General features: G+C 39.4%; 1 protein-coding gene and 1 long non-coding RNA gene across 8 annotated transcripts in view; one reads left to right on the top strand and one right to left on the bottom strand.

The window, feature by feature from the left end:
- The window catches only part of NPAS3 (neuronal PAS domain protein 3), an 845,785-nt gene that overhangs the window by 663,994 nt on the left and 157,832 nt on the right, over positions 1–23,959 (top strand). The window lies entirely within an intron of this gene.
- The window catches only part of LOC132359664 (uncharacterized), a 94,595-nt gene continuing 82,781 nt past the window's right edge, over positions 12,146–23,959 (bottom strand). Inside the window, exons 2-3 of the long non-coding RNA XR_009500897.1 lie at positions 21,807–21,859; positions 12,146–12,325 (exon numbers count right to left, since the gene is read on the bottom strand). This is a non-coding gene — a long non-coding RNA (uncharacterized LOC132359664). The remainder of the gene's footprint in view (positions 12,326–21,806; positions 21,860–23,959) is intronic.

A 23,959-nucleotide genomic window follows, 5' to 3' on the forward strand; every position in this document is an offset into this window, starting at 1 on the left:
ATTAACATCCTCAGTACTGCCCTAAATTTCCTGTTGGTCTCCTGAGTGGCAACATGGAAAGAAGAAAGACCAGAGCCCTGGAGAGGTGAAGATGGTAAGGATGGCAGGAGTAAGAGGTCAAGCCACTGCAGGCCTTGCGTCCACACTTGTATTTCAAGCAGGAATACTGCCTGGTTCAAGAACCACATTCTTAGTCGCCTGGGGTTATGGATCTCAGTAGTTTAAAGCACTGTTACCTATTTGAAGGTTAGAACAAAAAAGAATTAAAGAATTCAAGCCATTATCTGGTTATTCAGCCCTCAAATCCCAAATTTCAATTTAAAGAACAGAGACTTCTGGAATTTAAGTTATTTAAAATAACTGAATCTTTTTCAAACTCAGTCACTCAAAACATATTTTGAGTACCTATTTGGTTAAAAATTACAAGACTATGAAAGGGAATATTTTTTTATCCAAATTCCCAAAGAATTGACTCTTCAATACATTCCAAAAATTATTACAGTGCAAAGCAGAAAGTGAGACACAACATGAGAATTGTAGGGAAAAAATGAACTATGAAAGTTGAGAGGAGTTAGGGATACAATGAAGCATTCGCAGAAGAGGGTGCACTAAGACTGGTCTTGAGGGATGGGTAGGAGTTCAATGACTAGAGCTGATAAAGAGCCATTCCAGCTGAAGGGAACATTAGATGAAGTGGGTACCAAGATGACAAAGGGCAATAAATAATTGACTGCAGCCCAACAGTTAGGTTTGTGCCGGGCAAAAAGCAGTATATATTGGGACTTGATTTAAGAGCACTAGCAATTATAGGCTAGGGAGTTGGTACTTTATCTGATTGACAACAGAAAGTCAGTGAGTGTTTTTAAGGCAGGGAATGGCATAAACTTAGTAATACTAAGAGAAGTTCAATTTGCCTGTGGCGCACACGATGGATTAGAGGAGAGAGATGGGAGGCAGGAAGGTTGAAGAGCTGTTACAGTCAGGTTTTAGAAGTAGAAGGTCAGGACGGGGCTTGGAAAGGGATTAAGAAGGAGGAATTGAGGACTTGGGCACTGATTTGATATTAGAGAGAGAGAGAACTCAAAGCTCACCTCAAGTGTCAATTCTGGTGACTCTGACCTGGAAAGTGCAGGTACCATGAACAGAAATATGGGCCGAAAGAGATGATTTCCATTTTAATTCTGGTTTAATTTTATTAATCGATTACTTACCTTTCCATTGCATATGCCCTTTGGCTATAGGTTTTGAATAAAGTCAAAAAGTAGCACAAATCAACTTGCTTATTAGCTGGGAAACCTAGTGCCGTATTTAGATCTTGAGCCAACAAAACGAGAACTAAGAATCCAGGGTCCTTGCTGAGTATCCCCATAACCATCCATTCTTTCTATAAAGTCAATGTCTACTCTATATACACCTACCTTGATTTACTAAACTGTGGTCTTTAAGAGAAAAAAGAAAAACACAAGAGGCAGAAATGTCGCTTTTTATGGTGGTCCTTTCCTTTGATTTATTGCACTTTTAAAGGGAATTTTGCTTTCGGGAGCACCAATTCTCCATGAGCTCCAAAGAATGGCCATTCTCCCTTCACAAGGCAACCACAGTGCAAGCAGGCTTGCCATCAATTTTTCCACTGCTCTTTTTGGTAGCTTTTCCCATCCCTTAATTCAACCTCCTGGGATGGAGAGATTAGCTATTTTCCGTGGCTTATTTACTCCTTGACACTTTGCTTAAGCCTGCCAACTGGGGCCAGTGGTGGTCCTGACTTCATAAGGTGGACATGTGATCTGTTGTGAGTTGAGCGGTAAAGAATCAATGCATTTGGTAGAGGCCACCCAGCCCTTACAGGATAAGATGCTTTGTATGAATTTATGGAACAGCTATACTACCTGCTGATTCCGAAGGCTGTTCTTGACATTTTCTTTATTGGTGAATGAATTTTTGTTTACCTTTGGCCACGGGCTGATGTCAGGAGCATGGTAACACCCAGTAGAGCACTATGGAAAGGCTAAGGACAAGGGATGAGGGGAGAAGGTGAGATCACAAATCCAGAGCCATTCGAGCTTGGCAGTTGTCAGACTTTGAAATCACACTTTCCCTGTTCCTCCTAGCCTCACACAAAGCAAGTGGTTGACTAGCTGCTGAGCTAGAAATGCACATTTTGAAATGCTTGCCTTGGTGAGAAGGAAGCTCCTGTGCTTTTTGTTGGAATCTCACTCTCAGCAGAGAGGGGCTGAGGTTAGAGCAACTCTTTAAAACTGGAAACATTTTTGTTCAGAAATGTGACATGATTTGCTGGTGGTGACAACTGATTTGACAACAACCAGTGATTTAGGTCTACCTTTAATAAGCGAATTAATCTGAACTAAAACATAGTGATCTGTCATGTTTAGAGATACCTCAACATCTGGCTGACTTGTCCTCTGTCAGCCTAGTTTGTCCTGTGCAAATCTTCTGTCAAGTGAGGAAAAGAACTGTGAGGAGAAAATTACATGGCAGTTTTAGAGTTAGTGATGAATTTTTCTCCCAACATACCAGCTGTGCCAGCAACACTATTTTTCATGGCATTAATCAAATATCTTGCCTGCAGCACCTTCACTTTCCCAAAGGCTAAAAGATGAATCTGTCAAAAAATTTCACTGGGATTTGCCAACAGCTTTTCTAAGCTCAAATAGTAGTCCAGGCACCTTAGAAGTTTGAGGAAGGCTTTTAGGGTAGCCTTGGGGAATTAAAAACTGTATAGAGTAATTTTCCTTTACACTAAACAAAAAATCAAAGCTTCCATTGCAGCCAGCGTGATCAAGTTCTCAAGTCTGGAAAAGAGCCAAGCACTCAAGCTTTATTAGTGTATTACATTTACTGACTTATTTTTAGTTGGTATTTTGAAATTGGCAAGGTACAAGAGCAATTGAAGGCCATGGAATGGACTTGTGGCTTCCTCCTCAGGAGACAGAATTCCAGATGGGAAGAAATTCTGTAAAAAAACAAAACAAACAAACAAACAAAAAACACCCACCTTCCCACAGAGATGCTGCCCACAGCTTAAAGTATTAGCTGAGATTAAGATCTGTACAATTTTTGCCACGTGTAATCTTTGTTGTATCTCTCCTGCTTTGCACATGGCACAATTGCTTTGCACCCTTCAGAAGTAATGTGCCTCTCCTGTTCTTTTTCAAATTTAATAGATATTTCAGAGTAACCATCGATGACCCTAACATTTGCTGTGAAGGAATGGGTGGAAATTCATGTTGCACTAACCTAAAGTGTATGTAATTATTGAGATAAAGGGCTATCAAATTAGACATCCTGGTAAGAGTGATTTTTACAGTATCTTCTCTTCCCTGTTGACTATTGCTTTAAAGGAAGGCCATTCTTTGATACCTTAAATGGCAAAAAAGGGTCTCTGAGAGTCTTTGCCATTTAACTTCCCGAGAAATACACTTAATATTACTGAGCAGTTAAAGAAAAAAGGGGTGACATTTCTATTTCCCCATTAGTAACTGCAAAACGTTACTGAGTGATAGCTGTTGAGCAAGGTAACTCTGGAGTCTAAGCCCAGTGCGTGAGACACAGCAGGTGTCTCAACAAATGTTTGTGGAACAAACTAAATCCTTGGATCAACTACAAAATAATTGAACAGTTTCAACAATGAATTTTCTCTTTAAACCATCCTGAAAGAGAAGTGTCAAATCTTGTTCTATACATGTTCCAGGATATCTACTCTAACCTGATCCTAGAATCCCATCCCAGATATTTGATAGTAATGAAATGGTTTCGCACTATTTAAACTGGTTAGTTTACCATGGTTCATAGAAACTGGTTAGTGGCAGGACCAAGAAATGCAAGGTTACTTTTCTAGTGAGTGCAACTTGGATTAGTCATCAAACAAATCAGACCTTCCATATTTGAAGAAGAAATGTTCCTGAGATGGTAAAATTTGACTAAGGCCTTAGAGGCGTAGAAAGAGAATCAGTGAGATGCTGTCAGTTGTGGGTGTAGCACAGGGAATTGTTTCTCTAGTCCATAGGATTGCTTCCTCTTTGAAAAATAAGTAGTTATCTGAAACCTATAAGACTAAGCTCAATTTCTTTTTTACTGTGGAAACAGTAGATGTTCATAATAAATTTGAATTTATAGATGCCATTGCTTTGACTCAGATTTCAGTCTTACTTTCAGAATGAGGCTCTCTGGCTCCTTTGAATCAGGAAAACCAGCTCCGTATATCATATGAAATTTCTAATATTTATGTGAGTTTTTATTTGCCACCTATAGAGGAGTATATGAGGTATAATTTATAATTAAAATTTACTCTGAAATCCAAGGCCTCTTACAGTATACCTCTACCTATAGGGTTTGAGAATATTTGCAGAAACTCATTAATGGAAGCGTTTGTCTGTTCCTGATGTAGATTAGAATAGGTTAACCTGTTATTCCTTGTCTCTGAATGTGCTCTTAACCTATATGAAATGAGACAAGACTGGGATGATTAAGAAAAAAACAAAGGGTACCTTGATTGGATGCACTTCAGTGCTATAAAGCAGTTTTCTTTTAATAATGGAAAGTGAAGAAAGTTTCATTAGTTCAGACAAGGATGTATATGAAGGTAAATTTTGGAGCCTGCTCTGTGTGTGTGTGCGTGTGTGCACGCACACACACACACACGCACACGCACACACATACACTTGCACTTTCTTTTAGAAAGCTCACACACCATCAGGGATATTGCATAGCTTGCAACAATGAAATAGAACTGAAGGGGTTGTTATTTTAAATCCATTCTTGTATACCCAGAAAAGGTATATTATTTGGAAGGACTTTGATACCGGTGTATTTTACAGTTTGACAACTTGGAACTTTGTAAACTGGCAATTGGGTATAGACGAAGGTATCCGTTTATCTCATATATATCTTTGCCGAGGCAAAGCTGTCAGAAGAAATCTTATCACATGGTGCCCCATTTGTTTTCTGTGGTGATTTATGATGGTTTTGAAAAGGTCTTGTGATCCCATAGGCTGCCACGATTCTCTGACTTTTCTCTGTCAATGGATCAGATTTTTGACATTTTCTGAGAGCATTCAGAAAAGATTTGATAAATCAGCTTGTGGTGTTTATTTTAATTGATCTGGGCCCATTCCTTCAAGAATTCATCAACTACAGTGACAGGGTCTGGATGTGCTGCAGTGGAATGAAGGAACTGGGACAACCATGGTCCTGTGCTGACGATATAGATATTTTGTTGAAAGTTTACGCGCACCAACGAGAAGATGTCATAACTAATTTAGTATGTTGTAAATCTCTTGACACAGATTCTAATTCATAAATCTCATCCATCACATGTGATTCATGAAACGATAGACAACCTTTGATGAGAAGGTACTTTTGTCTGTGTTCCAAGTTCCTTACATTTTTCCTCATTCAAAAATAAATCATTCCAGAACAACAGAATTCTATTATGAAAATGGAACTGGAGAGGTCCTTCGTTCTTTTGCTTCTGTTCTCACACCCTTAAAAAGATAAACTCTCTCTCTTTGAAAATAGGGATGCGCTTCTGTGAGAGCAAGAAGATAGAAGTATATGCACTGTGTATATGTGTGCACGTGGACATTATGTGAATATAGAAAGACTGATTTCAAAGAAGTGGTGAAGATGAACGTTAACAATTTTTCTAGAATAAAATGACTTTAGATAAGATGTGAATAAAACTTAGAATCTTCCTCATTAACTTTTATTTCAAAATTAATTTTTAAAAGTCAACATTATTATATACATAACTTGGTCAGTTATAATGCCCCATATATTTGTTTTATTCTATGAGTCTTCCAAAGTTCACTTGGGCTACGAATTTATCCCTACGGGTTGGCCTTATTGATTTATTCTTTTTCAATTTGACTGTTAAATAAACAGGCAATCATTCTTCTCAGAGAGCCAACTATCTAACAAAGGTGGGCTCAGAAAATGGTTGGCACGTGCGACCTTAGTTAACAGAGTAATTTTTTCCTACTTTTATGAGCAATCTAAAGCTAACATGAGGTGATATGTCATCCAACTAGCTTGCTAGAAAGTTAATAAATCTGATCAGATATGAGAAGGCTTTGCCATTAGCAAAAGACATATATTTTTTTTTACAAATTAGTCATTTAGATGGTTATGGCAACTAGAACTATACTAGTGACTATGGCCTATGTGAAAGTTGTTTAAAGACAAGATGCTGCCTTCAAGGACTGTCCAACTATGTGAAATGGTGGGGTTGAAATAAGTAACACATCAGGTGGTAAAGGTAAAGTAGAAGTGGATATGGAACTATAAAAAAGAAGAAGTCATATTTATGGACCTTGAAAGATGCTTTGAATTAGGGGCAAGTATCACGGAGGAAACAGAACTTAAGTTTGGGCTTGAAGGAAGAGTTAGCTATGATATTATGGCATCCAAATACTGTCAAAAAATACTCGTTTTTCGCAGCTAAAATATAGGGACATCAGAGTGTGTAAAATCACATTAGTTGAGTCTCAAGTCTAGTATTTCTTTTCCTGTCTGGTTGATAGTAGTCCGCATACCTTGAATCATTGTGTGTAAATCTTTTAATGGATTATTCATGATAATAAAAGACACAATATAAATCCATTTAAATCTTACAGTAGAGAAATCTAATTTTATTTATCTCCATACCCCATCTTCATAAAATTTCATATATAGATAGCTAGTAAGTTCTGAAATTGGCTAATATGCATTTTCCTAATTATCTTTCTCTTCCGAGAGATGTGGTAGCAAGTCATAGGTTACCTAAAACTGAGTAAAGGCAGTCAAAGAATAAGCAATAAAGGACCTGGATAACTCACAAATTAGAGAAATATCCCTTTCCTTATCAAAACCAAAATAAGCAAATTCCAAGGGGTGAAACAGATGAAAGAAGAAAAAGGCACAAGTAAATGCATTCGCCTTTCCTCCAACACTCACATCCTCTCCTCTTGAAGTGCTCAAGTTTTAGAAATGACGAGACTCCGAGAGGGGAAAGGTCACTCAGAAAGAGGACACAGTGCAAATGGCAGGTCTGTAATGGAGGGTACTTTGAAATAAACTCCTGCTCCAAGCCTATAATGAGGGAGAAAAGAAAGAGCTGGAAAAGTCCAGTGTCAGAATTTAAAATAGGTAAATTTTAATGACTGCGAAAGGCACAATGACCAGTAACCACTTGCCTGAGCCAGAAATGATGTGAATTGCCCATCTGTCTGCTTTACCCCATCTCTCTCCCCGGGTGTTTTGCTCCTGATCTTCCAGACCACTGTTCTCTGCCTCGGAACTCTCCTGATTACCACTGCGTTCCAATAGAGTAGGAATAAACATAAGTCGGATACAACAGATTAAGTAAAGTCTACTAGGTCCAGAATTGGTATGCATCAATCAAGTGGAAACATAGAAAGAAGCTCTCTTTACCACTAACATGCAAGATGAACTCTCGGGAAAAAAGCCATTTTATTAAAAGTGCTAGAAACATTTACTGTAATCTTTAATAGCCCTCTGCTGTGCCAACATGATGAAGTTACTAGTACCTTAATAATTCAGGCAACCATATATGATTTTGTTCTTTACTTGACTGCCTGCCAATTTAATCAATTGATAATGAACCTGATGTTTCACTTGTAAGAAAATTATAAAGAAACGCTAAAAGGATCAAACACTCAAACTCTACAGAACAGGATTGACAGATCTTTAAACATTGATCCTCCCTCAAAGACGCAAATCATATGAATGCGGTTGTAGCATTAATCAAAATTTCAGATTCCACTGAGTTCACCCAAGTGTTGGCCTTAGTTATTAACACCCAGATTGTAGCTCAGGAAAGGGATTGAGACACAAACGTGTTGCATGCGGTTTATCTTTTCACCGATTATACAAACTTAGTCAAATTGTAAAAGGCTTTGATGTCTCAAGCTGTTCCATTTTCAGAGCTGAGTGCAAAAATGAAAAGAAAGGAAGTTGCTGTAAGGAAGAACAGTGTAGAGATTTTTTTTTATCAGCCAAAACTGTATTAATAATTCTACTTGCCTGGTACCTAGCACCGTGCTAGGTACAGTTGGTAAAATACAAAAGAGGGATTGGAGATAGATGCTGCATTTTTAGACCTTACATTCTAATGAGGAAGCTAAAACATCAAAACATATGTAACACTTAAAGAACAGTTTTCTAAACAACAAGTACATGGCCAAATTGGGCTGTGAATTCAGAGGCAGCTAGACCAGTCAAGGAAGGCTCTATGGGGAGAGGTGGATCCACTGAACTGTAAACTAAATAAAAGTAAAAATAGTAAGCCCAATTTTCTGCTGAAAATACTGGTCATAAGTAAAAGTGGAGAAATTTAGATCAGCCTACAAAGTAGAATAGATAGTGAACAGTATTTTTCCAGCAAACCTTCGAATGCTTGTATTATGATTACCACCACCCACTAACTCCCATTCTATTCCTCCTGCAGTTGAAGTGAGTGGCAACTTAGGCCAAAATAACCCTGGAGGCATACTCGACTTTTTTTTAAAATTATACTCCACATAGAATACATCAGCATTTGGATGCGCCTTCAAAATACATCCAAAATCTGACGATTTCTCACCCCTCCCGGCTACTACTGTTGCCCAAGCCACGTCATCTGTCTCTGAATCTCTGCAGTGACCCAATCACTGCGCATCTCTTGCCTCACAACCCATCAGCCACAAGGTCCTGTTGAAACATCAATCAGATCACGTTACTTTGCTTCAGACTCTCCAAAGACTTTCCGTCTCAAAGTTGTCAAAAGGCCTTTGAGGTCCTTTGTGATCTGCCACTGTCCTCTCCCCACACGCCTTCTGTTTCTCTGATTTTTATCTCCTCCTATTTCCCCATCTCTCACTCCATTCCAGCCCTCCTACCTGCTTACCAGGCTCCACCCTCTCAGGACCCCTGCACTTGTGTGTGTTCTACCTGGAATACTCTTCCAGGACAACTAGCTGGCTGTTCCTTTATCTCCTTTGAGTCTGTTTAAATGTCACGTGCTCGGGGGGACTTCCCCGACTACCCTGTTTAAAATTACAAACCTCCTGCTCCATGCTCCCTGGCACCCCAGTCCCCTTCCCAACTTAATTTTTTTCCACAGTACTTATCACCCACTGGCGTGCCATATAATTTAGTTATTGCTTTTGTTTATTGTCTGTTTTCCGCCCTGCTGAGGTCAGGAAACTTTGTCTGTTTTGTTCTCTGTGATATCGCATCACCTGGAACAGCATGTGGCACATCTTAGATGCTTAATAAAATCTGTGGAATAAATGGATTGTGGAGCTAGAATCAAGATCATCGCAGCAAATGAGGATATCCTCCTGAAGCTGTGTCGCCTTTCAGTTTAGGACACAGATTTCTAACCTGAGATCCAGGGATAGGATTTGGGGACCTTCTGAATCCCTGAAATTGATACAAAATTTTGTGTTCACCTATTTTTTATGATTGGAGGTGAGGTTTTTTAGCTTTTATAAGATTCTCAAAGGGTCCTTGACATAGAAAATAAGGAGAATCACTGGCATAGACTATTCCACAGCATTTGAGAAGAACTACATAGTTTGTTTTCATTTTATTAATTAGAGTAGTAATCATTTTATTTCAAACATAGCAAAATTGATAGACCAGAAAAACGTTTGAAGCTGTATTTTCACAAGTCCAAAACAACCTTATAATTTGGTTAATTATGTCATTGTCACTTTGAATGGAAGGACCAGATGTCAAAACCAGTCAGCCTAGCAGAGCCCCTTAAGATCAATTCCTTTGAATCCCCTCAGCATTGTACATGTGGTTTATACACTCTCTTGTCAATCTGTCACCTTGAAACTACTTTCTGCCTATTTCATGCGTGTATGTGTGCACAGATTGGGTATTTGTTTATTACATAAATTAATATTGAATGAATGAAGTCACAACTGGGATAACTACCTGTGGTGTTATAGTAAATTAGTGGTAAAATCCATATTATTTGATTTCCAATCCAGTGTGTTTTCTATTTGACTGTGTAGGATCTGTCTTAGTGCAAGAGAACCTTTTATATAATTGGAAACATAATGTACCAAGAACTCTTGTATTGTAATCTTGGTCTTCGCAGGAGCCTAACTGGTGACCCTGGCACTTGCTCTGCTTTGATTACTTAAATTTTTAAATGGGAATAATATAATCATCTTGTTGGTCTTGACTAATTAAAAATATAAAATATAAATCAACCTAAGTTTTCCCAGTCATCACCAGCTTATTTTAATTTCTGAGCAGAAAGCCATAGGTATAAACATGATAGATAAGACCACTCTTCAGAGTAGCCAACATACAGGAGGTTCTAATACAGTAGGGAAAAGTCTTTCCTTTACTGTAGGGGAGCTGCTACCTGGTCCACTTGTGACAAGTAGGGATGAATTCCTTCGAAGACGCTAGGGAGAGTTGATTAAAGATACAGAAGTAACAATGAAATTCTCTATACTGGCTTGTTTCTGGTGAACCACCTGTATCCAGCAGGGTAGGTAACAAAGCAGGTGTTTGTTAGGACAAGGTTTGCCTGAAGTTACTAGTTCTTGCTGTCTGGCATCATTCCAAAGGCATGATGAAATAAGCTGTCAGATATGTTGGAAAAGAGATTGATGGTATCAACTCTTTTGAAATTTCCTCTGATTAATTATATAGGCAACAGAATTGTTCACCAAAGGCAATGCTCTGAGTTGGGGGACCAGACGTGAACTCTGTTGTCTCTAAATAATGATAATAATGTTCTAGGTATAAAGAATGCGACATGATAAAGCAATATGGGAATTAGTGATTTTTTTAATCCATCAAAAATTGAAAGGCTATCATCAGAATCACTTACACAAGTTAACTTTCTTTTCCCACTTTTTTTCTACCTTCCATTTGTGGGCTTACAGACTTGTTAGAGAGTGATAGGATCTTAAATGTTTAATCAATGACAAAACAATCTTCAAAGAGAAATTAAGGGCCAAGATCACTTGCCTGGGTACTAGCAAACTAAAACTACAATCCAGGACTTCTAGCTCCTTCCTCTTTGCATTTATACATTTATATCAGGGTCTTTCTGACAGTTCTTTCTCCTCCATCCTTTGTGTGTGAGTAAGAGAGAGAGAGGGAAAAAGAGAGAATGAGAATGAATATGAATCTGTAATCATGTAAGTATATTAAAAGTCCTCATTTATCTTAATGAAAGTAATAGCTGTATAGAATTTACTTTTGAAGGGGGAACTATATGCAGTTAAAATATTGAATTCCAGAAGTAGTCACTGCATTTCCCAAAATGTGCCTTCCTTTGTCAGATGATAATATCTCAAATGTTGAATATGTGAAAAGCAGTGCTTCTTGTATAAGATCTTAAACAAGACTTAAAAATTCTCCAATGATGTATACCTCCCACTGTGTTTGAGGCAATTAATACTTAACACCTTTAGCAATATTCCCTAGGGTGATTATTAAACATAGACTATGGGGCCATCATTAACTTATTGGGAAAGATAGAATCAAGGAATTATAGAATGAAAACTGCATTCAGTGTTTGCACTACCCTTTTTTATTAGTGAAATCGTTCATTAACAAGCATCTGTTAAACAGCTGCTATGTGACAGGCACCATTCAAGGTGCTGAGGTTATACCAGTGAATAAATCAAAGCCTCCTGCCTTCATGGAGTTTATATTCCAGTGAAGGGAAATAGACAGTGAACAGAAAATACAATCAAACAAGTCGATTATCTGGTACTTAAGGTTATAAGTGCAAAGGAGAAAAAAAAAGTAAGCAGGTGAAGAGAGATTATGTGTGGGAGTGAGGCTTCCAATATTAAATATTAATATGTTTGTTAACAGTATTGTACTTATTTCCTGAAACTACACCTTCTATAATATTAACATTTCCCCCAAGCCACAAGCAAAGCATCAAAGAATTAGGGAATGTATGATATATATAGACTTATTATCATCACATATATATTCGATAGACCATGTGAATTATTATTCAGAGAGGATAGAAATTTCGACAGTACAAAATAATAAAATCGTATCAAGTAGCAATTTTAATAAACATTTTTAAAAAGATACATGGAAATCCATGCAGAGATCTTCACAGCATTATTAGAAAAGCTGAACTAAGATAGCAAATATGAGATCCTGATGACGATTCCTCACATACTGCACAAATAAAAGTTGTTTTTCTTTTTTGTTCCATGATGACACTGATACCCTCATCACCGTTTAGCCTTTACTTTTGTGAAGTCCAAAGAACCTTGGCAATTTTGGTTCCAGCTAAAATATTCTTCACCATTTCTATATCAGAATGAACCTAATTGAGAAAAAAATCAAATGTACAAGTTTAGATAAAAAGATAATCCATGCATTGTCTTGTTCGCGTGACTAAATTATATCAGTGATCTTGAGTCCACTGCATATACCCCACTGCAGACCTTCACATGACAGCTAAAAATGACTTTTCAGTTGGGATCAAATACTGTGTCCCTCTGAGGGCAACAGCACCGTTATTCACAGTAGACACCTGATTCTCTCCATCTTCGAGGTTTTTCACTCATATAACTGTGCACAATTTCCTACCAGACATCAACAACAAAGGGGGGGGGGAGGAGATTAAAGTAAAAAGAAAAAATTAGAAAGATATTTATTTGTAGAAGATAGAGAGTGTTAATGAACACATCTCTGCCTGTGTCCCAAAACAAATTCCTTTTCACAACACCTTGGAAACAAAGCACATCTGGTTGTATTTCAGAGGCTTTTCACAGCAATTCTGATAAATCAGCCACTTCAGAGTTTTCTTTTTAACAAAGAGATGTCCAAAGAGCCATGTAAATGAAGTTTCATTAACAGTGTTTGTATTGGCCATCAGAGTCTTGGCCCAAGGATGCAAAAATAGCGAACAAAATTCCTTGACCATACCAGACATGGGTCAGTTTAAAGTTAAAACTTTGGAAGTAGAATTTGCCTCTTTCTTTGCCATAAATTCTGTGTCACAGAATTTCCCTAACAAGTTGTGTTATGAAACTAATGGAAAAACAGCTTATCTCTTTTGTCTTAAAGTTTAACTCATCTTTAAATGTTCAGCAAGATTTCTTGTTTGTTATGAAGAGCTGGTTATAAGCATTCAAGGGGCATACAGCTCGGATTTTTAATGGGATATTTAGGATTCCAAGATTATCAAAATGGCCTTCTCCAATGGATAGTCAGTCTGTCAGATATTCAGTATGCCAGAACACAGGTTGGAGAACTGTGAAGGAAATTTAAAGTCAATGAGGAAGGTAGCATTCGGGGGCTTCGGGGAGTACAAAGATAATTGTGGATCAATTGTGCCAGACAATTTGAAGCAACTTAAGACTGCCGTCAGTACTTTAATTGTTTCTGCTGCAGAGTTTGAAAGAGCATTTAGTTCAATGAATGATGTGTTAACACCTAGTTGCGATGCCCTGTCCATTAGTTGCGTATCATCTTTGTCTTTTTATTAAGCTGGTTGGTCCACTGTTCCACATGCTTAAGCCTAAAGATTATGTCAAGAAGTGGCTTGTAAGTGGCGGCTTGAAAGCCGGAAATTGTAGAAATGTGACAAGAGAAGCTCTCGGCTCTTCTGTCTTACTTTTATTTTATTTGAAGAGTCTGAACTGTTTCCCCTCCTTAAGCCTGGGCTCCTGGGCATTGAGAGAGTAAAAAAAAAAAAAAAAAAAAAAAAAAAAAAAAACTACAATTTTCTCATGTAATGAAATAGGGTAAAACAAGATCATGTCAGTCCTAAGTTAGGTAACTTTTTCACTTTGGGAAAAATCAATAAAACCTCCACTCTGAGCACCCAATGCCTAGTGGATAGAAAACTATGTGCAGCCCTCCAAGGAATTATTAAGGGGCCCCTTGAGTCTATCAGCTGTATGTCTAAAAGAAGTACACGTCGGAACAGGAGAGATGGGAAATAATGGAGGATCATCATCAGGAGTGCCCTTTCACATTAGACTCTTTGTCTAACACGAGAGCTCAGCCGTCTCCTAGTTTGGTGCCTGCACTTTAAACAGAATTTTGTTTTGGGTCCCTGGGTATTCTTTCCTATAATGTGTATGTGAGCTCGAAAACTTACGGACTGAAGAATCAAATGTGTTTGTCTTATGATAGCAATGGGGCTTGTACTCCTCAATAGTTTATTTTTAAGTACATTCTCTCTCGTCTCTCTCTCATATATTCCCATTTTCTCCAGAGGGAAGAGTCCGAGAAACTCGCCATTCAATTATTCTTTCTTCTCCTTGAACAAAATTTAAAGGAGCCAGCATTGCAGACACAGTATCTTCTCTCTGTCGGGTCCATGGCCATTTGGCTTCTTTGTGCTCCCCCCAGCCCCCTACCCGCCTCCCCCGTTTTCATACCTTTTTTGTTCCGGCAAGAGACCTAAAAACTTACATCATGGGAGTCAGTAGCTTGTGACTTCAAACAACAGGCCTTCAAATTCAAGTGATGATAGATAGCTCATGATTAAAATATCTCTCTTTTCTTTGTGCAATGAGCCAGCAAGATTCTTTGAGAGCATTTAAACTCTAATGCTATCATACTTCAACATTCTTCTCCAGAATCCTTCACATTCACAATTTCTCAAGAGAGGGTATTAGCTGTCCAAATTCTCATCAGTGCCATTGTGTTCAGCTATAACCTTGAACTGTGTCTGGCCTTTCTTTACTCCCTTCCAAGGCATACTCCTGGAGCTACTATTTATTTTCTCTCCCCATGTGTATATCCACTGAGAAAAGGCACCATTTAGACCATTACCAATTTTGAGTGAAAATACTTTTCACTTGAAAGTCTGCAGGATTTTGATCTGATTTGTGCAGATAATTTGGGGGGGGGGGGGGGCGTCTCTTTTGCGCAACTTGGGAAGTAGCTCCATCTTCTTGATGATAAGTTGCTGAGAGTAAAGGAAGAAAAGAGCATTTCAGTTATTGAATATTTAATTCTGGACAGCAGTTTAATCAGGACTGGGATTTGGGCAATGGCTCCAGCCCACTCCTAACTTAGTACAGTTTCAGTTCTTAGTATTCCTTAATTATCCCACTGAGATGTTTGAGAAGCAACTAGTAGTAAATGAACTTGGCAAATCAGCTATTACCCGAGTAATGAAATACAAATACATATGTTTGACAATTCTGCAGGGAAATTCTTTAAACCAGGATTCTCAATGGATTGTATCGGCCAAGAGAGGGAAAAACAGGTGTTGTTATCAAACCGTATCTACAAACAATTTGACAGGAGTTTTAAAATAATGCACAGATTTTCTTTGCCATGAATTCCAAATATGTCAATTAACCTATGGAGAATTCTGATTGTCAAATAGTGAATCAATAGACGCCCCACAGGAAGGTGAAAGGAGGGCTTGCTGTGATGTAGGGTTAAATATTCAAGGCTTTCTCCCAAACAGTATATCTAAGGATGCATATCAACTTCACATCTAACCTCCAACAAAGCAGAGATCAGCTCTACTAAGAAAATTGATTTTATTCAACAGTGAGGCAAGGGAAATTAGTAAACTCAATATTTGTGGAAAGAAAATAAGCGAAGCCAGCTATTCCTGGTGGTCTGAGACTGTTCTCTGTTTTGGTAATTATGCCTTTATGTTTTAGAACTCTTATTTACATTTTCAGAAGGGCTTGAAATAGTTCCTGCACCGAGCATCCCCCTGAGCACCCAGGTTCTTCTACTGTGCAACAATAAAGTTGTCCCTGGACCAATACAAGCTGAAAATGAATCCTAACTTTATAGAAAGGGCTGCCTTGCTTGCCTCATTGTTTGGAGTTTCTTTAGAGCTGAATCACAAACTAATGATCTCCACTGCAGCCAAATCCTTGGTGTTATAGTATCTCATTGTAGTGGAGCCCACATTTACATAATGTGTAGTCTAAAATACCTTTGAGTTCCAGAATAGAACTATGGAAAATAATTTTATCCTAGCTTCTGTTGCACCTGGATAGTAAGGCACAGGCAGAAATACAGCAATGGGGTGAATTTACTAATGTTTGCTATTGGATGGTAAGCCATTCTAAAGCTATGAAAGCCTCCCAAACCCCATAGGTCTCCATTTTGCCATTAGCCGTACCAGTTTAAACATTCTGCTGCAAGAAATATTGACAGGTCAAGTACAGCTGGGAAGAGCACGTGTCCCAGTGGCCTTTACGCTGACAGTTTCTCCCACATTAAAGAGTTAACTAGCAGCCAACCAGCTCGAAGTGGGAGCTAATGAATGAAATGGAGATTGATATAGACTCTCTTTGGAGGTGCATCGATCTGTATCTTGTGAACTCAGCTTAGGAATTCTGCAGGCAGCATTGCCTGAGTAACCCTGGCATGGTGCCCATTAGCAAATAACTCTTTTAATGTTGGTCTTCAATTGATATATTTATTGTATTGCATCTTACAGTGACCCTTCCCTCTGCTGCCATTGTATGTGATGGTTGTGGTATCAACCTAAGGGAGAGCTCAACAGGGTACATTTGAGTTTGGGCAGAGTCAATGAAATATTTAATTAACTGCATCCTTCATTTGCATGTGATGTATCAAAGAGGTCTTACTGGGATACTGAATCTTCTTCCTTGCTACCCCAGCTAGCAACAAGGGATCTATTTAGGACTTTAGACCTTGGCATAGACACTATCTCTTATGATGATACCACAATGAAAATAAATAGGTTTTAAAACAGTAAAAGATTGGTTAGTCTCACAACCTCTAATGAAGATAGTATCTGTGTAACTGATAAGTCTCAGAGGCAAGCGAAGATAATGCCTGGTGAAAGAACCAAATGGTAACTGAACTTCTAGGTGTTGATGGAGTCCAGTATGTCACCTTTAAGCCGTACTTGAGTGGGTCCTTTTTACTTAGCAACGGTTCTCTAAGCTTAGTGAGTTTAATATTCATAAGAGTCACATGGGGCCCTTGTGGTTCAAGAGGTCTAGATTGGAGCCTGGAAATACGCATTTTGATCCTCTACCAGTTTTGATGCTGGTGATCTTTAGACTATAACTTTTTCAATGGTGATGTAAGCCACTAGACACAAAGGAATTAAGAGGCACTCAGAGGACACTGGGTCAAACATGGGAATTGCTAAAATGTTAAACATATGTGTGAGAAATTGCAATGTTCCCCACGTTAGTTTCACTTCAGTGACTGTTCTGTCTGTGGAGGTGACTCTTAGCCCTGGAAGTGGACTCCTTTGGCCACCGTTTCCAGAGTCTCTGGTTTGGGCCTCCCCAGAGACCCAGGATCCAAGTCCCATTCCTCATACACAGGGGTCCCTACTTTGACTCCACATCGCTCCATTGTTTCTTGACTTCTCCTGCAGTCTTACAGAGGGGAAGTCCTTTTTCTTTCTTCAGCTCATGCTCGAAGGTACTTCATTATACTAGGTTGAAATTATTACTAATATGCTAAACTAACGGACTGAAAACTGCCCTACTGAGATAACCTTGATAAGCCAAGTGTCTCGTTTTGTAGGGAAAGATCTCGAGTCCATGGAGTTTGGGCAGCTTGTAGCCAAGCCAGAACTAGAGCCCACATCTCCTTAAATCTCTCTCTACTTCTCAGGCTTACCAAAGAATATTTAGCTTATTGTCTGAATGCAAAATTATGTCAAAGAAATCGAGTGCCAACCATCTCTGTTCCTGGAATAAAAAGCACCTAGAATTATTTGTTAGTACCATAACCAAGCTCATCCAGAAAGAAAAATATATACTACAGCCCCTTCAGAGCCAGCTTAATTGCCAGAGAAATTGAAGGGGATGTAACGATGCCTAAGAAAGAGTTCAGAAGCAGTTTGTTTCTTCCCAGGAAACTCTTAAGTCAGTTCAAAATAACAAAATGTTGGTCCTTTCAGGGTGCCTTGCACATTACTAAGCCCTGGTGCTACTAAAATTAAATACATGGTGTTTCCAAAATGTCAGCAGAGCATGCATCCCCCGACCCAGATTTATATGTTGAAGTCTTAATCTCCATTGTGATCTATTTGGAGGTGAGGCCTTAGGGAAGTAACTAGGACATGAAGGTGGAGCCCTCACAAGTGGGATTAGCTCCCATATGGGAAGAGACATGAGAGAGATTAACTCTTTCTCCACTGTGAGGATATAGCAAGAAGGTGGCCATCTGCAAACCAGGTCTCACCAGACACTGAATCTGCTGGCAACTTTGATCTTAGACTTCCAGCCTCTAGAACTGTGAGAAACAAAGCTTTGTTATGTAAGCCACCCAGTCTGTGGTAATTTGTTATGGCAGTCCAAGGTGACCCAGACAGTATGCATAGTAAGTGCACATGATAAGGGTAGTAGCCAAGGGCATTAGGGAAGCAACTAATGTTAAATTCAGGCAGAAGGAACAAATTTGCTGTGGGTACCTCACTGTGCCTGGAGATGAGGAGTTTTGTGAGGACGCAGGCATGGCAGTGACAGTGGGCACAGGAGGCAGTGCGTGAACCAGGGAATGTTGAAGGCAGTAATTCCTGGGAGTTTGTGACACGTGGAGGCTAAGTCGGGGTGGGGTGGGGGGTGCCTTTCTTCAACATAACGAATACAGGAGGAGGAGCAGATTTGGGGGTGTGGAGAGGAACGAGCAAGGGAGCTTTGACTCACTCCACTTTGGGGCAGATTAAGTTGCAGAGGCCTGGGGGATATTAGGATAGAGAGGTGGAAAAGGGCTCTCCAAGTCTGAGGTTTCAGGAATGTCCATGGTAGTGAACCATCAGTATGACGGTAGCTGAAGCCACGGATCTAGAAAAGACTGGTTAAGGCCGTGGTTCTCAAACTGTGGTCCCAGGCCAGCGGCAGCAGAATCCCCTGGAACTTGTTTTTCTAAATGTGAATCCTTGGGCCCCACCCCCATACCTGTTGAATCAGAATGTCTGGGCTTAGGACCCAGTCATCAGAGTCCAGCCCCCCAGGTGAGTCTGATGTATACTCTAGTTTGAGAAGCACTGGTTTAAGGAAAGTGTAGCATGAGAACAGCTATAGAGCTGGTGGATAAAGGGGGAGCCCATGCAAAAGTTCTTCAGATGTGGACAGAGGGGTAGGAAAGGCAGCAGAAAGGTGACGTGGTGCCGTTTAAAGACAGGGGAGTGTTTTGAGAAGGACGAGCGGTTAGTAATGGCGAATGTGCAGGGGCCAGATAGGAAGAGGCCTACGACATGCCCATCAGATTTGACAATTAATAGATTGTTGGAGATTTGGCTTGAGCGGTTTCGGAGCAGGCCATCCGAAGGCCAGTTTCCACAGGGTTGCTGATGGAAGAGGGTGTGAGGAAGTGGGGATAAGGAGATTAGATTACTTTTTCAACAATCTTTTAGCTGGGAAGGGAAAAAGGGGAGAGAGGCGGACGAAGACCAGGGGAATTTTAAGCTGGAGGAGAGGTATCTTTTCAAGATGTATTAGCCTTGGGTTTGTTCGTGGACCCACAGGTAGGAGTCAGGGAGGAGCAGAGGCGGCAGACACAGAGGCGGCAGAGCAGAGTCTCACCTTGGACATGGCAGTGACCTCCCATCGGGCTTCCCCTTCCCCAGACTCTCTTGGCCCCAATTTAGAAGTTTAATCACAGCCTTCTTTTAATTGTGACAGCACCAGCATCACCTAATAAATATCAGACACAGCCCAGATTTAACATCCTGTATGAGCCATGGAACCATCACTGTACCCTCCAGACATGCTCATGCCCTGCACTTGTCCGGTCTCGCGGCCCCTCTGTCGCTGCATCCCCCACTATCATCTGCCGGCTCCCTGTGGTCGGCTTGGAGAATCTCTTCTTCTGATCCTTAAAGACCCGTCTGCTCTGACATATGAGGACCTTTCCAAAGCCGCGCTTAGCCTGGGAGAGTTTCTACAGAAGTCTAGGTTAAATCTTGAGAATCAAATAGCCGCCACCAACAGACTGTAAAACATGGATATTTTGACCATGCGCCAAGGCAGCACAGCCATTTGATGCAGGGGTCCAAGACTCACCAGTCAGACAGTCCTCCTCAGAGCCACACAATTGTGAAATTCCGGAATTCCATTGCTAGGCACACCAGGCCCCTCAATTTCAAAACCAGGCACCACGATTAAACACTCAAAATGAAAATCTCCTTGCCAGTTAAGAAATTTCCAGCGTCTTCATTTCCCTCCTGCTACCAGGCTATCAGCAGGAGGAGAACATGCACGATAACACTGTTGTGTGCATGTACGTGTGTGCATGCATGCACACACGCGCGCGCGCACACACACACACACACGGAGTAATTGCAGGTTTAAAGATCGAAAGCATTGGTCTTATTCGCTCTTCTTCTACTAGAACCGTTATATCTATATTTGTTTTCCTTCAGCATCACTGTAGACAGAGGCATTTTATTTTTTCACGGTAAAAATAATCTTTTTATTACAGGCTTGAGAAAAGCATCTCTCTAAAGTTGTGGTGTAATAACACTATTTTTAAAACGTTTTCTTTGAGGTCACTTTTAGTACTGGCAGTAAAGAATGAGTTCCCAATAATGATCTAAAGACAATGAGAAGTGAATCTTTTTCATTGAAAATTAGTGAGGAATCTATAATTAATTTTTAAATTTTCATCTTCAGTACTGAAATCTCTAGTTAAAATGCAAAGCACTCACTCTATCACGCCATTTCTAACTTTGTAATAAACGACCCAAGAATCATTTCCAGCTTGCTGGACCCAGTTGGTATATTTAGAAAGTATCCATGGGTTTAGACTTATTTAGCACATCATTTATAGGGTCAATTATAACTAATTTTTCTCCCCATATGATGTTGAAGAAGTGATCGGAAGAAACTTTTCCATGTAGTGTCAGCTTTGTTCACTACTTTAAAGAATTTTCAAGCTTATAAAGCCCTGCTTTTTCATCAAGGGAAAAAATAGATTATATATCGTTCAGGAAACAGGAAAAAAAATTATAAGGAGATTTTGCCTATTGAATGTAATGGATTGTCAGGAACCCTTGACATTATTCTACAGGAGAGGCCACATAAAATCAATACATCTTAGGCGAGGGTTTAATTTATTTGTGGGTTCTTACAACAAATAACTTACCTTTTTTGTTTGCCGTTTTTCTTTTTCACTTTTGCACTCATGAGTAGCTACGGTTTTTATCTGTCTCATTATTTAGCACAAAACAAGATGATCGTTCATTATTACCGTATATTTTTTAAGGAGAATGATCGCCACGCATGAAGAAAACATCCAAGAATCTAGAAGTTGTGCTAAACGTGGTGGTCGTAAAGCACTGCCTTCTGCCCACTTGCCTAAGGTGCAGAATCTACTCCACCAAGGAGCTGGGCCCGATCCCCAATCACACGCTGTTCTTTCTCATTCCTGTGCCTCTCATGAAGAGATTCCTTGCCATGCTGCCTAGTTCCTGTAGGGTTAGTGGCTTATTTGAAAGGAGGGTGCTTTAAAATGTGCAACTTTGTAAAAGGAAGGAAAGGATATTAAGAGGACTTGTTTTTGATAGTGTTGATTCTGTGTTGGTGATGTGGCCTATCAAAGAATTTGGAGTGAAAAGTATTGGACATTTCCACCTACCAAACACTCGTGACTGTCTGTATTCAGTCTAGTAAAAGTTTCCTTTTTATATTATATTTGGAAAGTTTTCTTTTTGGTGTTAAATCAGTATTAAAGACAATTATTTGATGCTCATGGTCAAACAGATGGGTGGTTAGTCCTCCATCTGTTTCTCCCAAATCATGACTCTCCATGGGCCTGGCTGTGTAGGGGGACCCCTCCAGAGTCAGCACCAAGCTGTGTTTGATCTCAGTTCTTCTACTTACCATCTGTGTCATGTTGGGTTAACTCGTAACATGTCTCTCCTTAGCTTTCTCATCTGTAAAATGGAGAAAATAATATTGCCAGCCATGTAGTCCTGTTCAGTGGATTAAATTTCAACTGTACAATACATATCGTACATGGTAGACAAAAGCACTCAATAGACATGGGCTATTATTATTTTTCACTGCCAATGAGAACTTTGCATTTGGTAGGTGCCACACCAGAGCTTGGCTCCTTCGGTGAAGACTTTCAGGCCAGAATTAGAAAGGCCCAGCCTCAAATGAGGAAGTTGAAGCTGTGTAACTGTTAGAAGAAGCATTTCAAAGCAATTCTTTACAGTGGTAATGGATGTGGCAAATGTGTGGATTTTGTTAGGATTTCTTCTGACAGCCATGAACACAGATATATTTTAAAGTAATGTAACTGTCCTAAATCTCAAGCAGGGAATACAATGACTTCTAGCATTATTTTTCACTTCTCCAGTGACACCCCAGAAGTTAGATTTGATAAATTCCTTAGAAGTTATTTGACTTAGAAAGGGCCCTGTACCATTTAACCTTGGTTTTGTTCTGCTCAGACCTGTGTCCAAGGCCCATCCAATGTAATACATCACAAAGGTTAATACGCCAAAGCCTTCCCGGAGCATGATTCCCTAGGACCGCTTTTAGGGAAAACGACCTTAAAGCGAGGCTTTTTGAAACACTGGTAGCTATTACCACGCCAGGTTTAAGATACACCGCTTTCAGCCCATTTCTACCCTGTAACAAAAAGTATAAGAGAAAAAGCCCAGAGTATCAGGAATCAGCAAAGGTGGATAAATATACATAATTTTCATTGGCTTGGCCCATCTCAAGAAATAGAAGCTGGAGACAAATGTAGAATATCAAGAATTGTGCTGCTCTTAAAAACTATTAGTTCTGCTTATATTCATGATCACTGATACTGCCAGCTATGACATCATCTGAAAAAAATTGTCTAGTCTTTTTGTGTTTTTCTTAAGAAAGTTATAATTTACTTAGCTCTTCTGGAAACGCTAAGGACTTGTTGGTAGTTTATATAACATGGCCTCTAAAATGGAATTTGCAGTAAAGACGATGATAATAGATTCAAGGGTCAAAAGTTTATATATTCTCCTCTTTGTTCCTGGTCAAGAAGATGGCCTTTTCTTTCTGAGTTCAGAAACATGAGGGGCAGTTTTGGGCTTTCCCCAAACTAAGTTGCCCTCTGCGACACGCTCTTGCATGAGCTACCAGATGAGGGTTGGAGCAAGAATATAAAGCTTTTCACATCAATAATTATCCTTTTAGAATCTGCTCTCTTACATGGTCCTCAAAAAACCAGCTGCCAGGTAGGCATTTTTAAAAGAGAAAAGTAGAAGTGGTACCTGACTTGACCGAGGTCCCTTAGGAACTTAGTGGTAACATGTAAACCGAGGCATAGGTCTCCCCATCCTTGGTTCTATGTTCCTTCCACTAGATTGTCTTATTGCTTATCATGTTCTCAAATTACCACTATGACTTTCATAAACGTGACTCTTGTTTGCTCCCCATCCCCGCTCCCCAGGGAAAATAGTATCAAGGGAACATGTCTCTCAGGCAGACCAGGTTTAGTAGATGCTATATGTAAATCACATTGTCCCTATCAGACAAGTGGCCTGTAATATTTTCTTGGAAGATCTACTCAAAGGCTATGTGGTGCTCATCTTTGCAATATGTTCTGACATTTCCTTGACCTTGTTTGTCTATCCATTGACACAGTTTAAAGAATCTCTCCAAAAATATTTAAAGTGCTCATTTTTGAAGAATTAAAACTCAAAATTCTTAAATTTAAGAAATCGTTCCCAAGAGAAGAAGCTTATAAAAATATTTATAACACCATTTGATTTCAAACATAATATTTTATGTGTAAATTGGTCATGAAAAATTAATCTTCTGATCAAGGGCAGACTCTCATTCATTCATTTACTTGGTGAGCAGTAGCAAAGGCCTACCAAGTCCAAAAAAACTACCCCATATTCTTTGGGATTAGTGGGGAGAGGGAGGTATTGTCAGAGGAATAACATGAAAAGCAAAGTTCCTGCTCTCTATGATTTGAAAATCTGGTTGTACAAATATTCAAACATGAACCAGCCAAATTTTTTAAATGTATATCTGTA

This window comes from Balaenoptera ricei, chromosome 2 (assembly GCF_028023285.1).
Source record: "Balaenoptera ricei isolate mBalRic1 chromosome 2, mBalRic1.hap2, whole genome shotgun sequence".
Taxonomy (NCBI): Eukaryota; Metazoa; Chordata; class Mammalia; order Artiodactyla; family Balaenopteridae; genus Balaenoptera; species Balaenoptera ricei.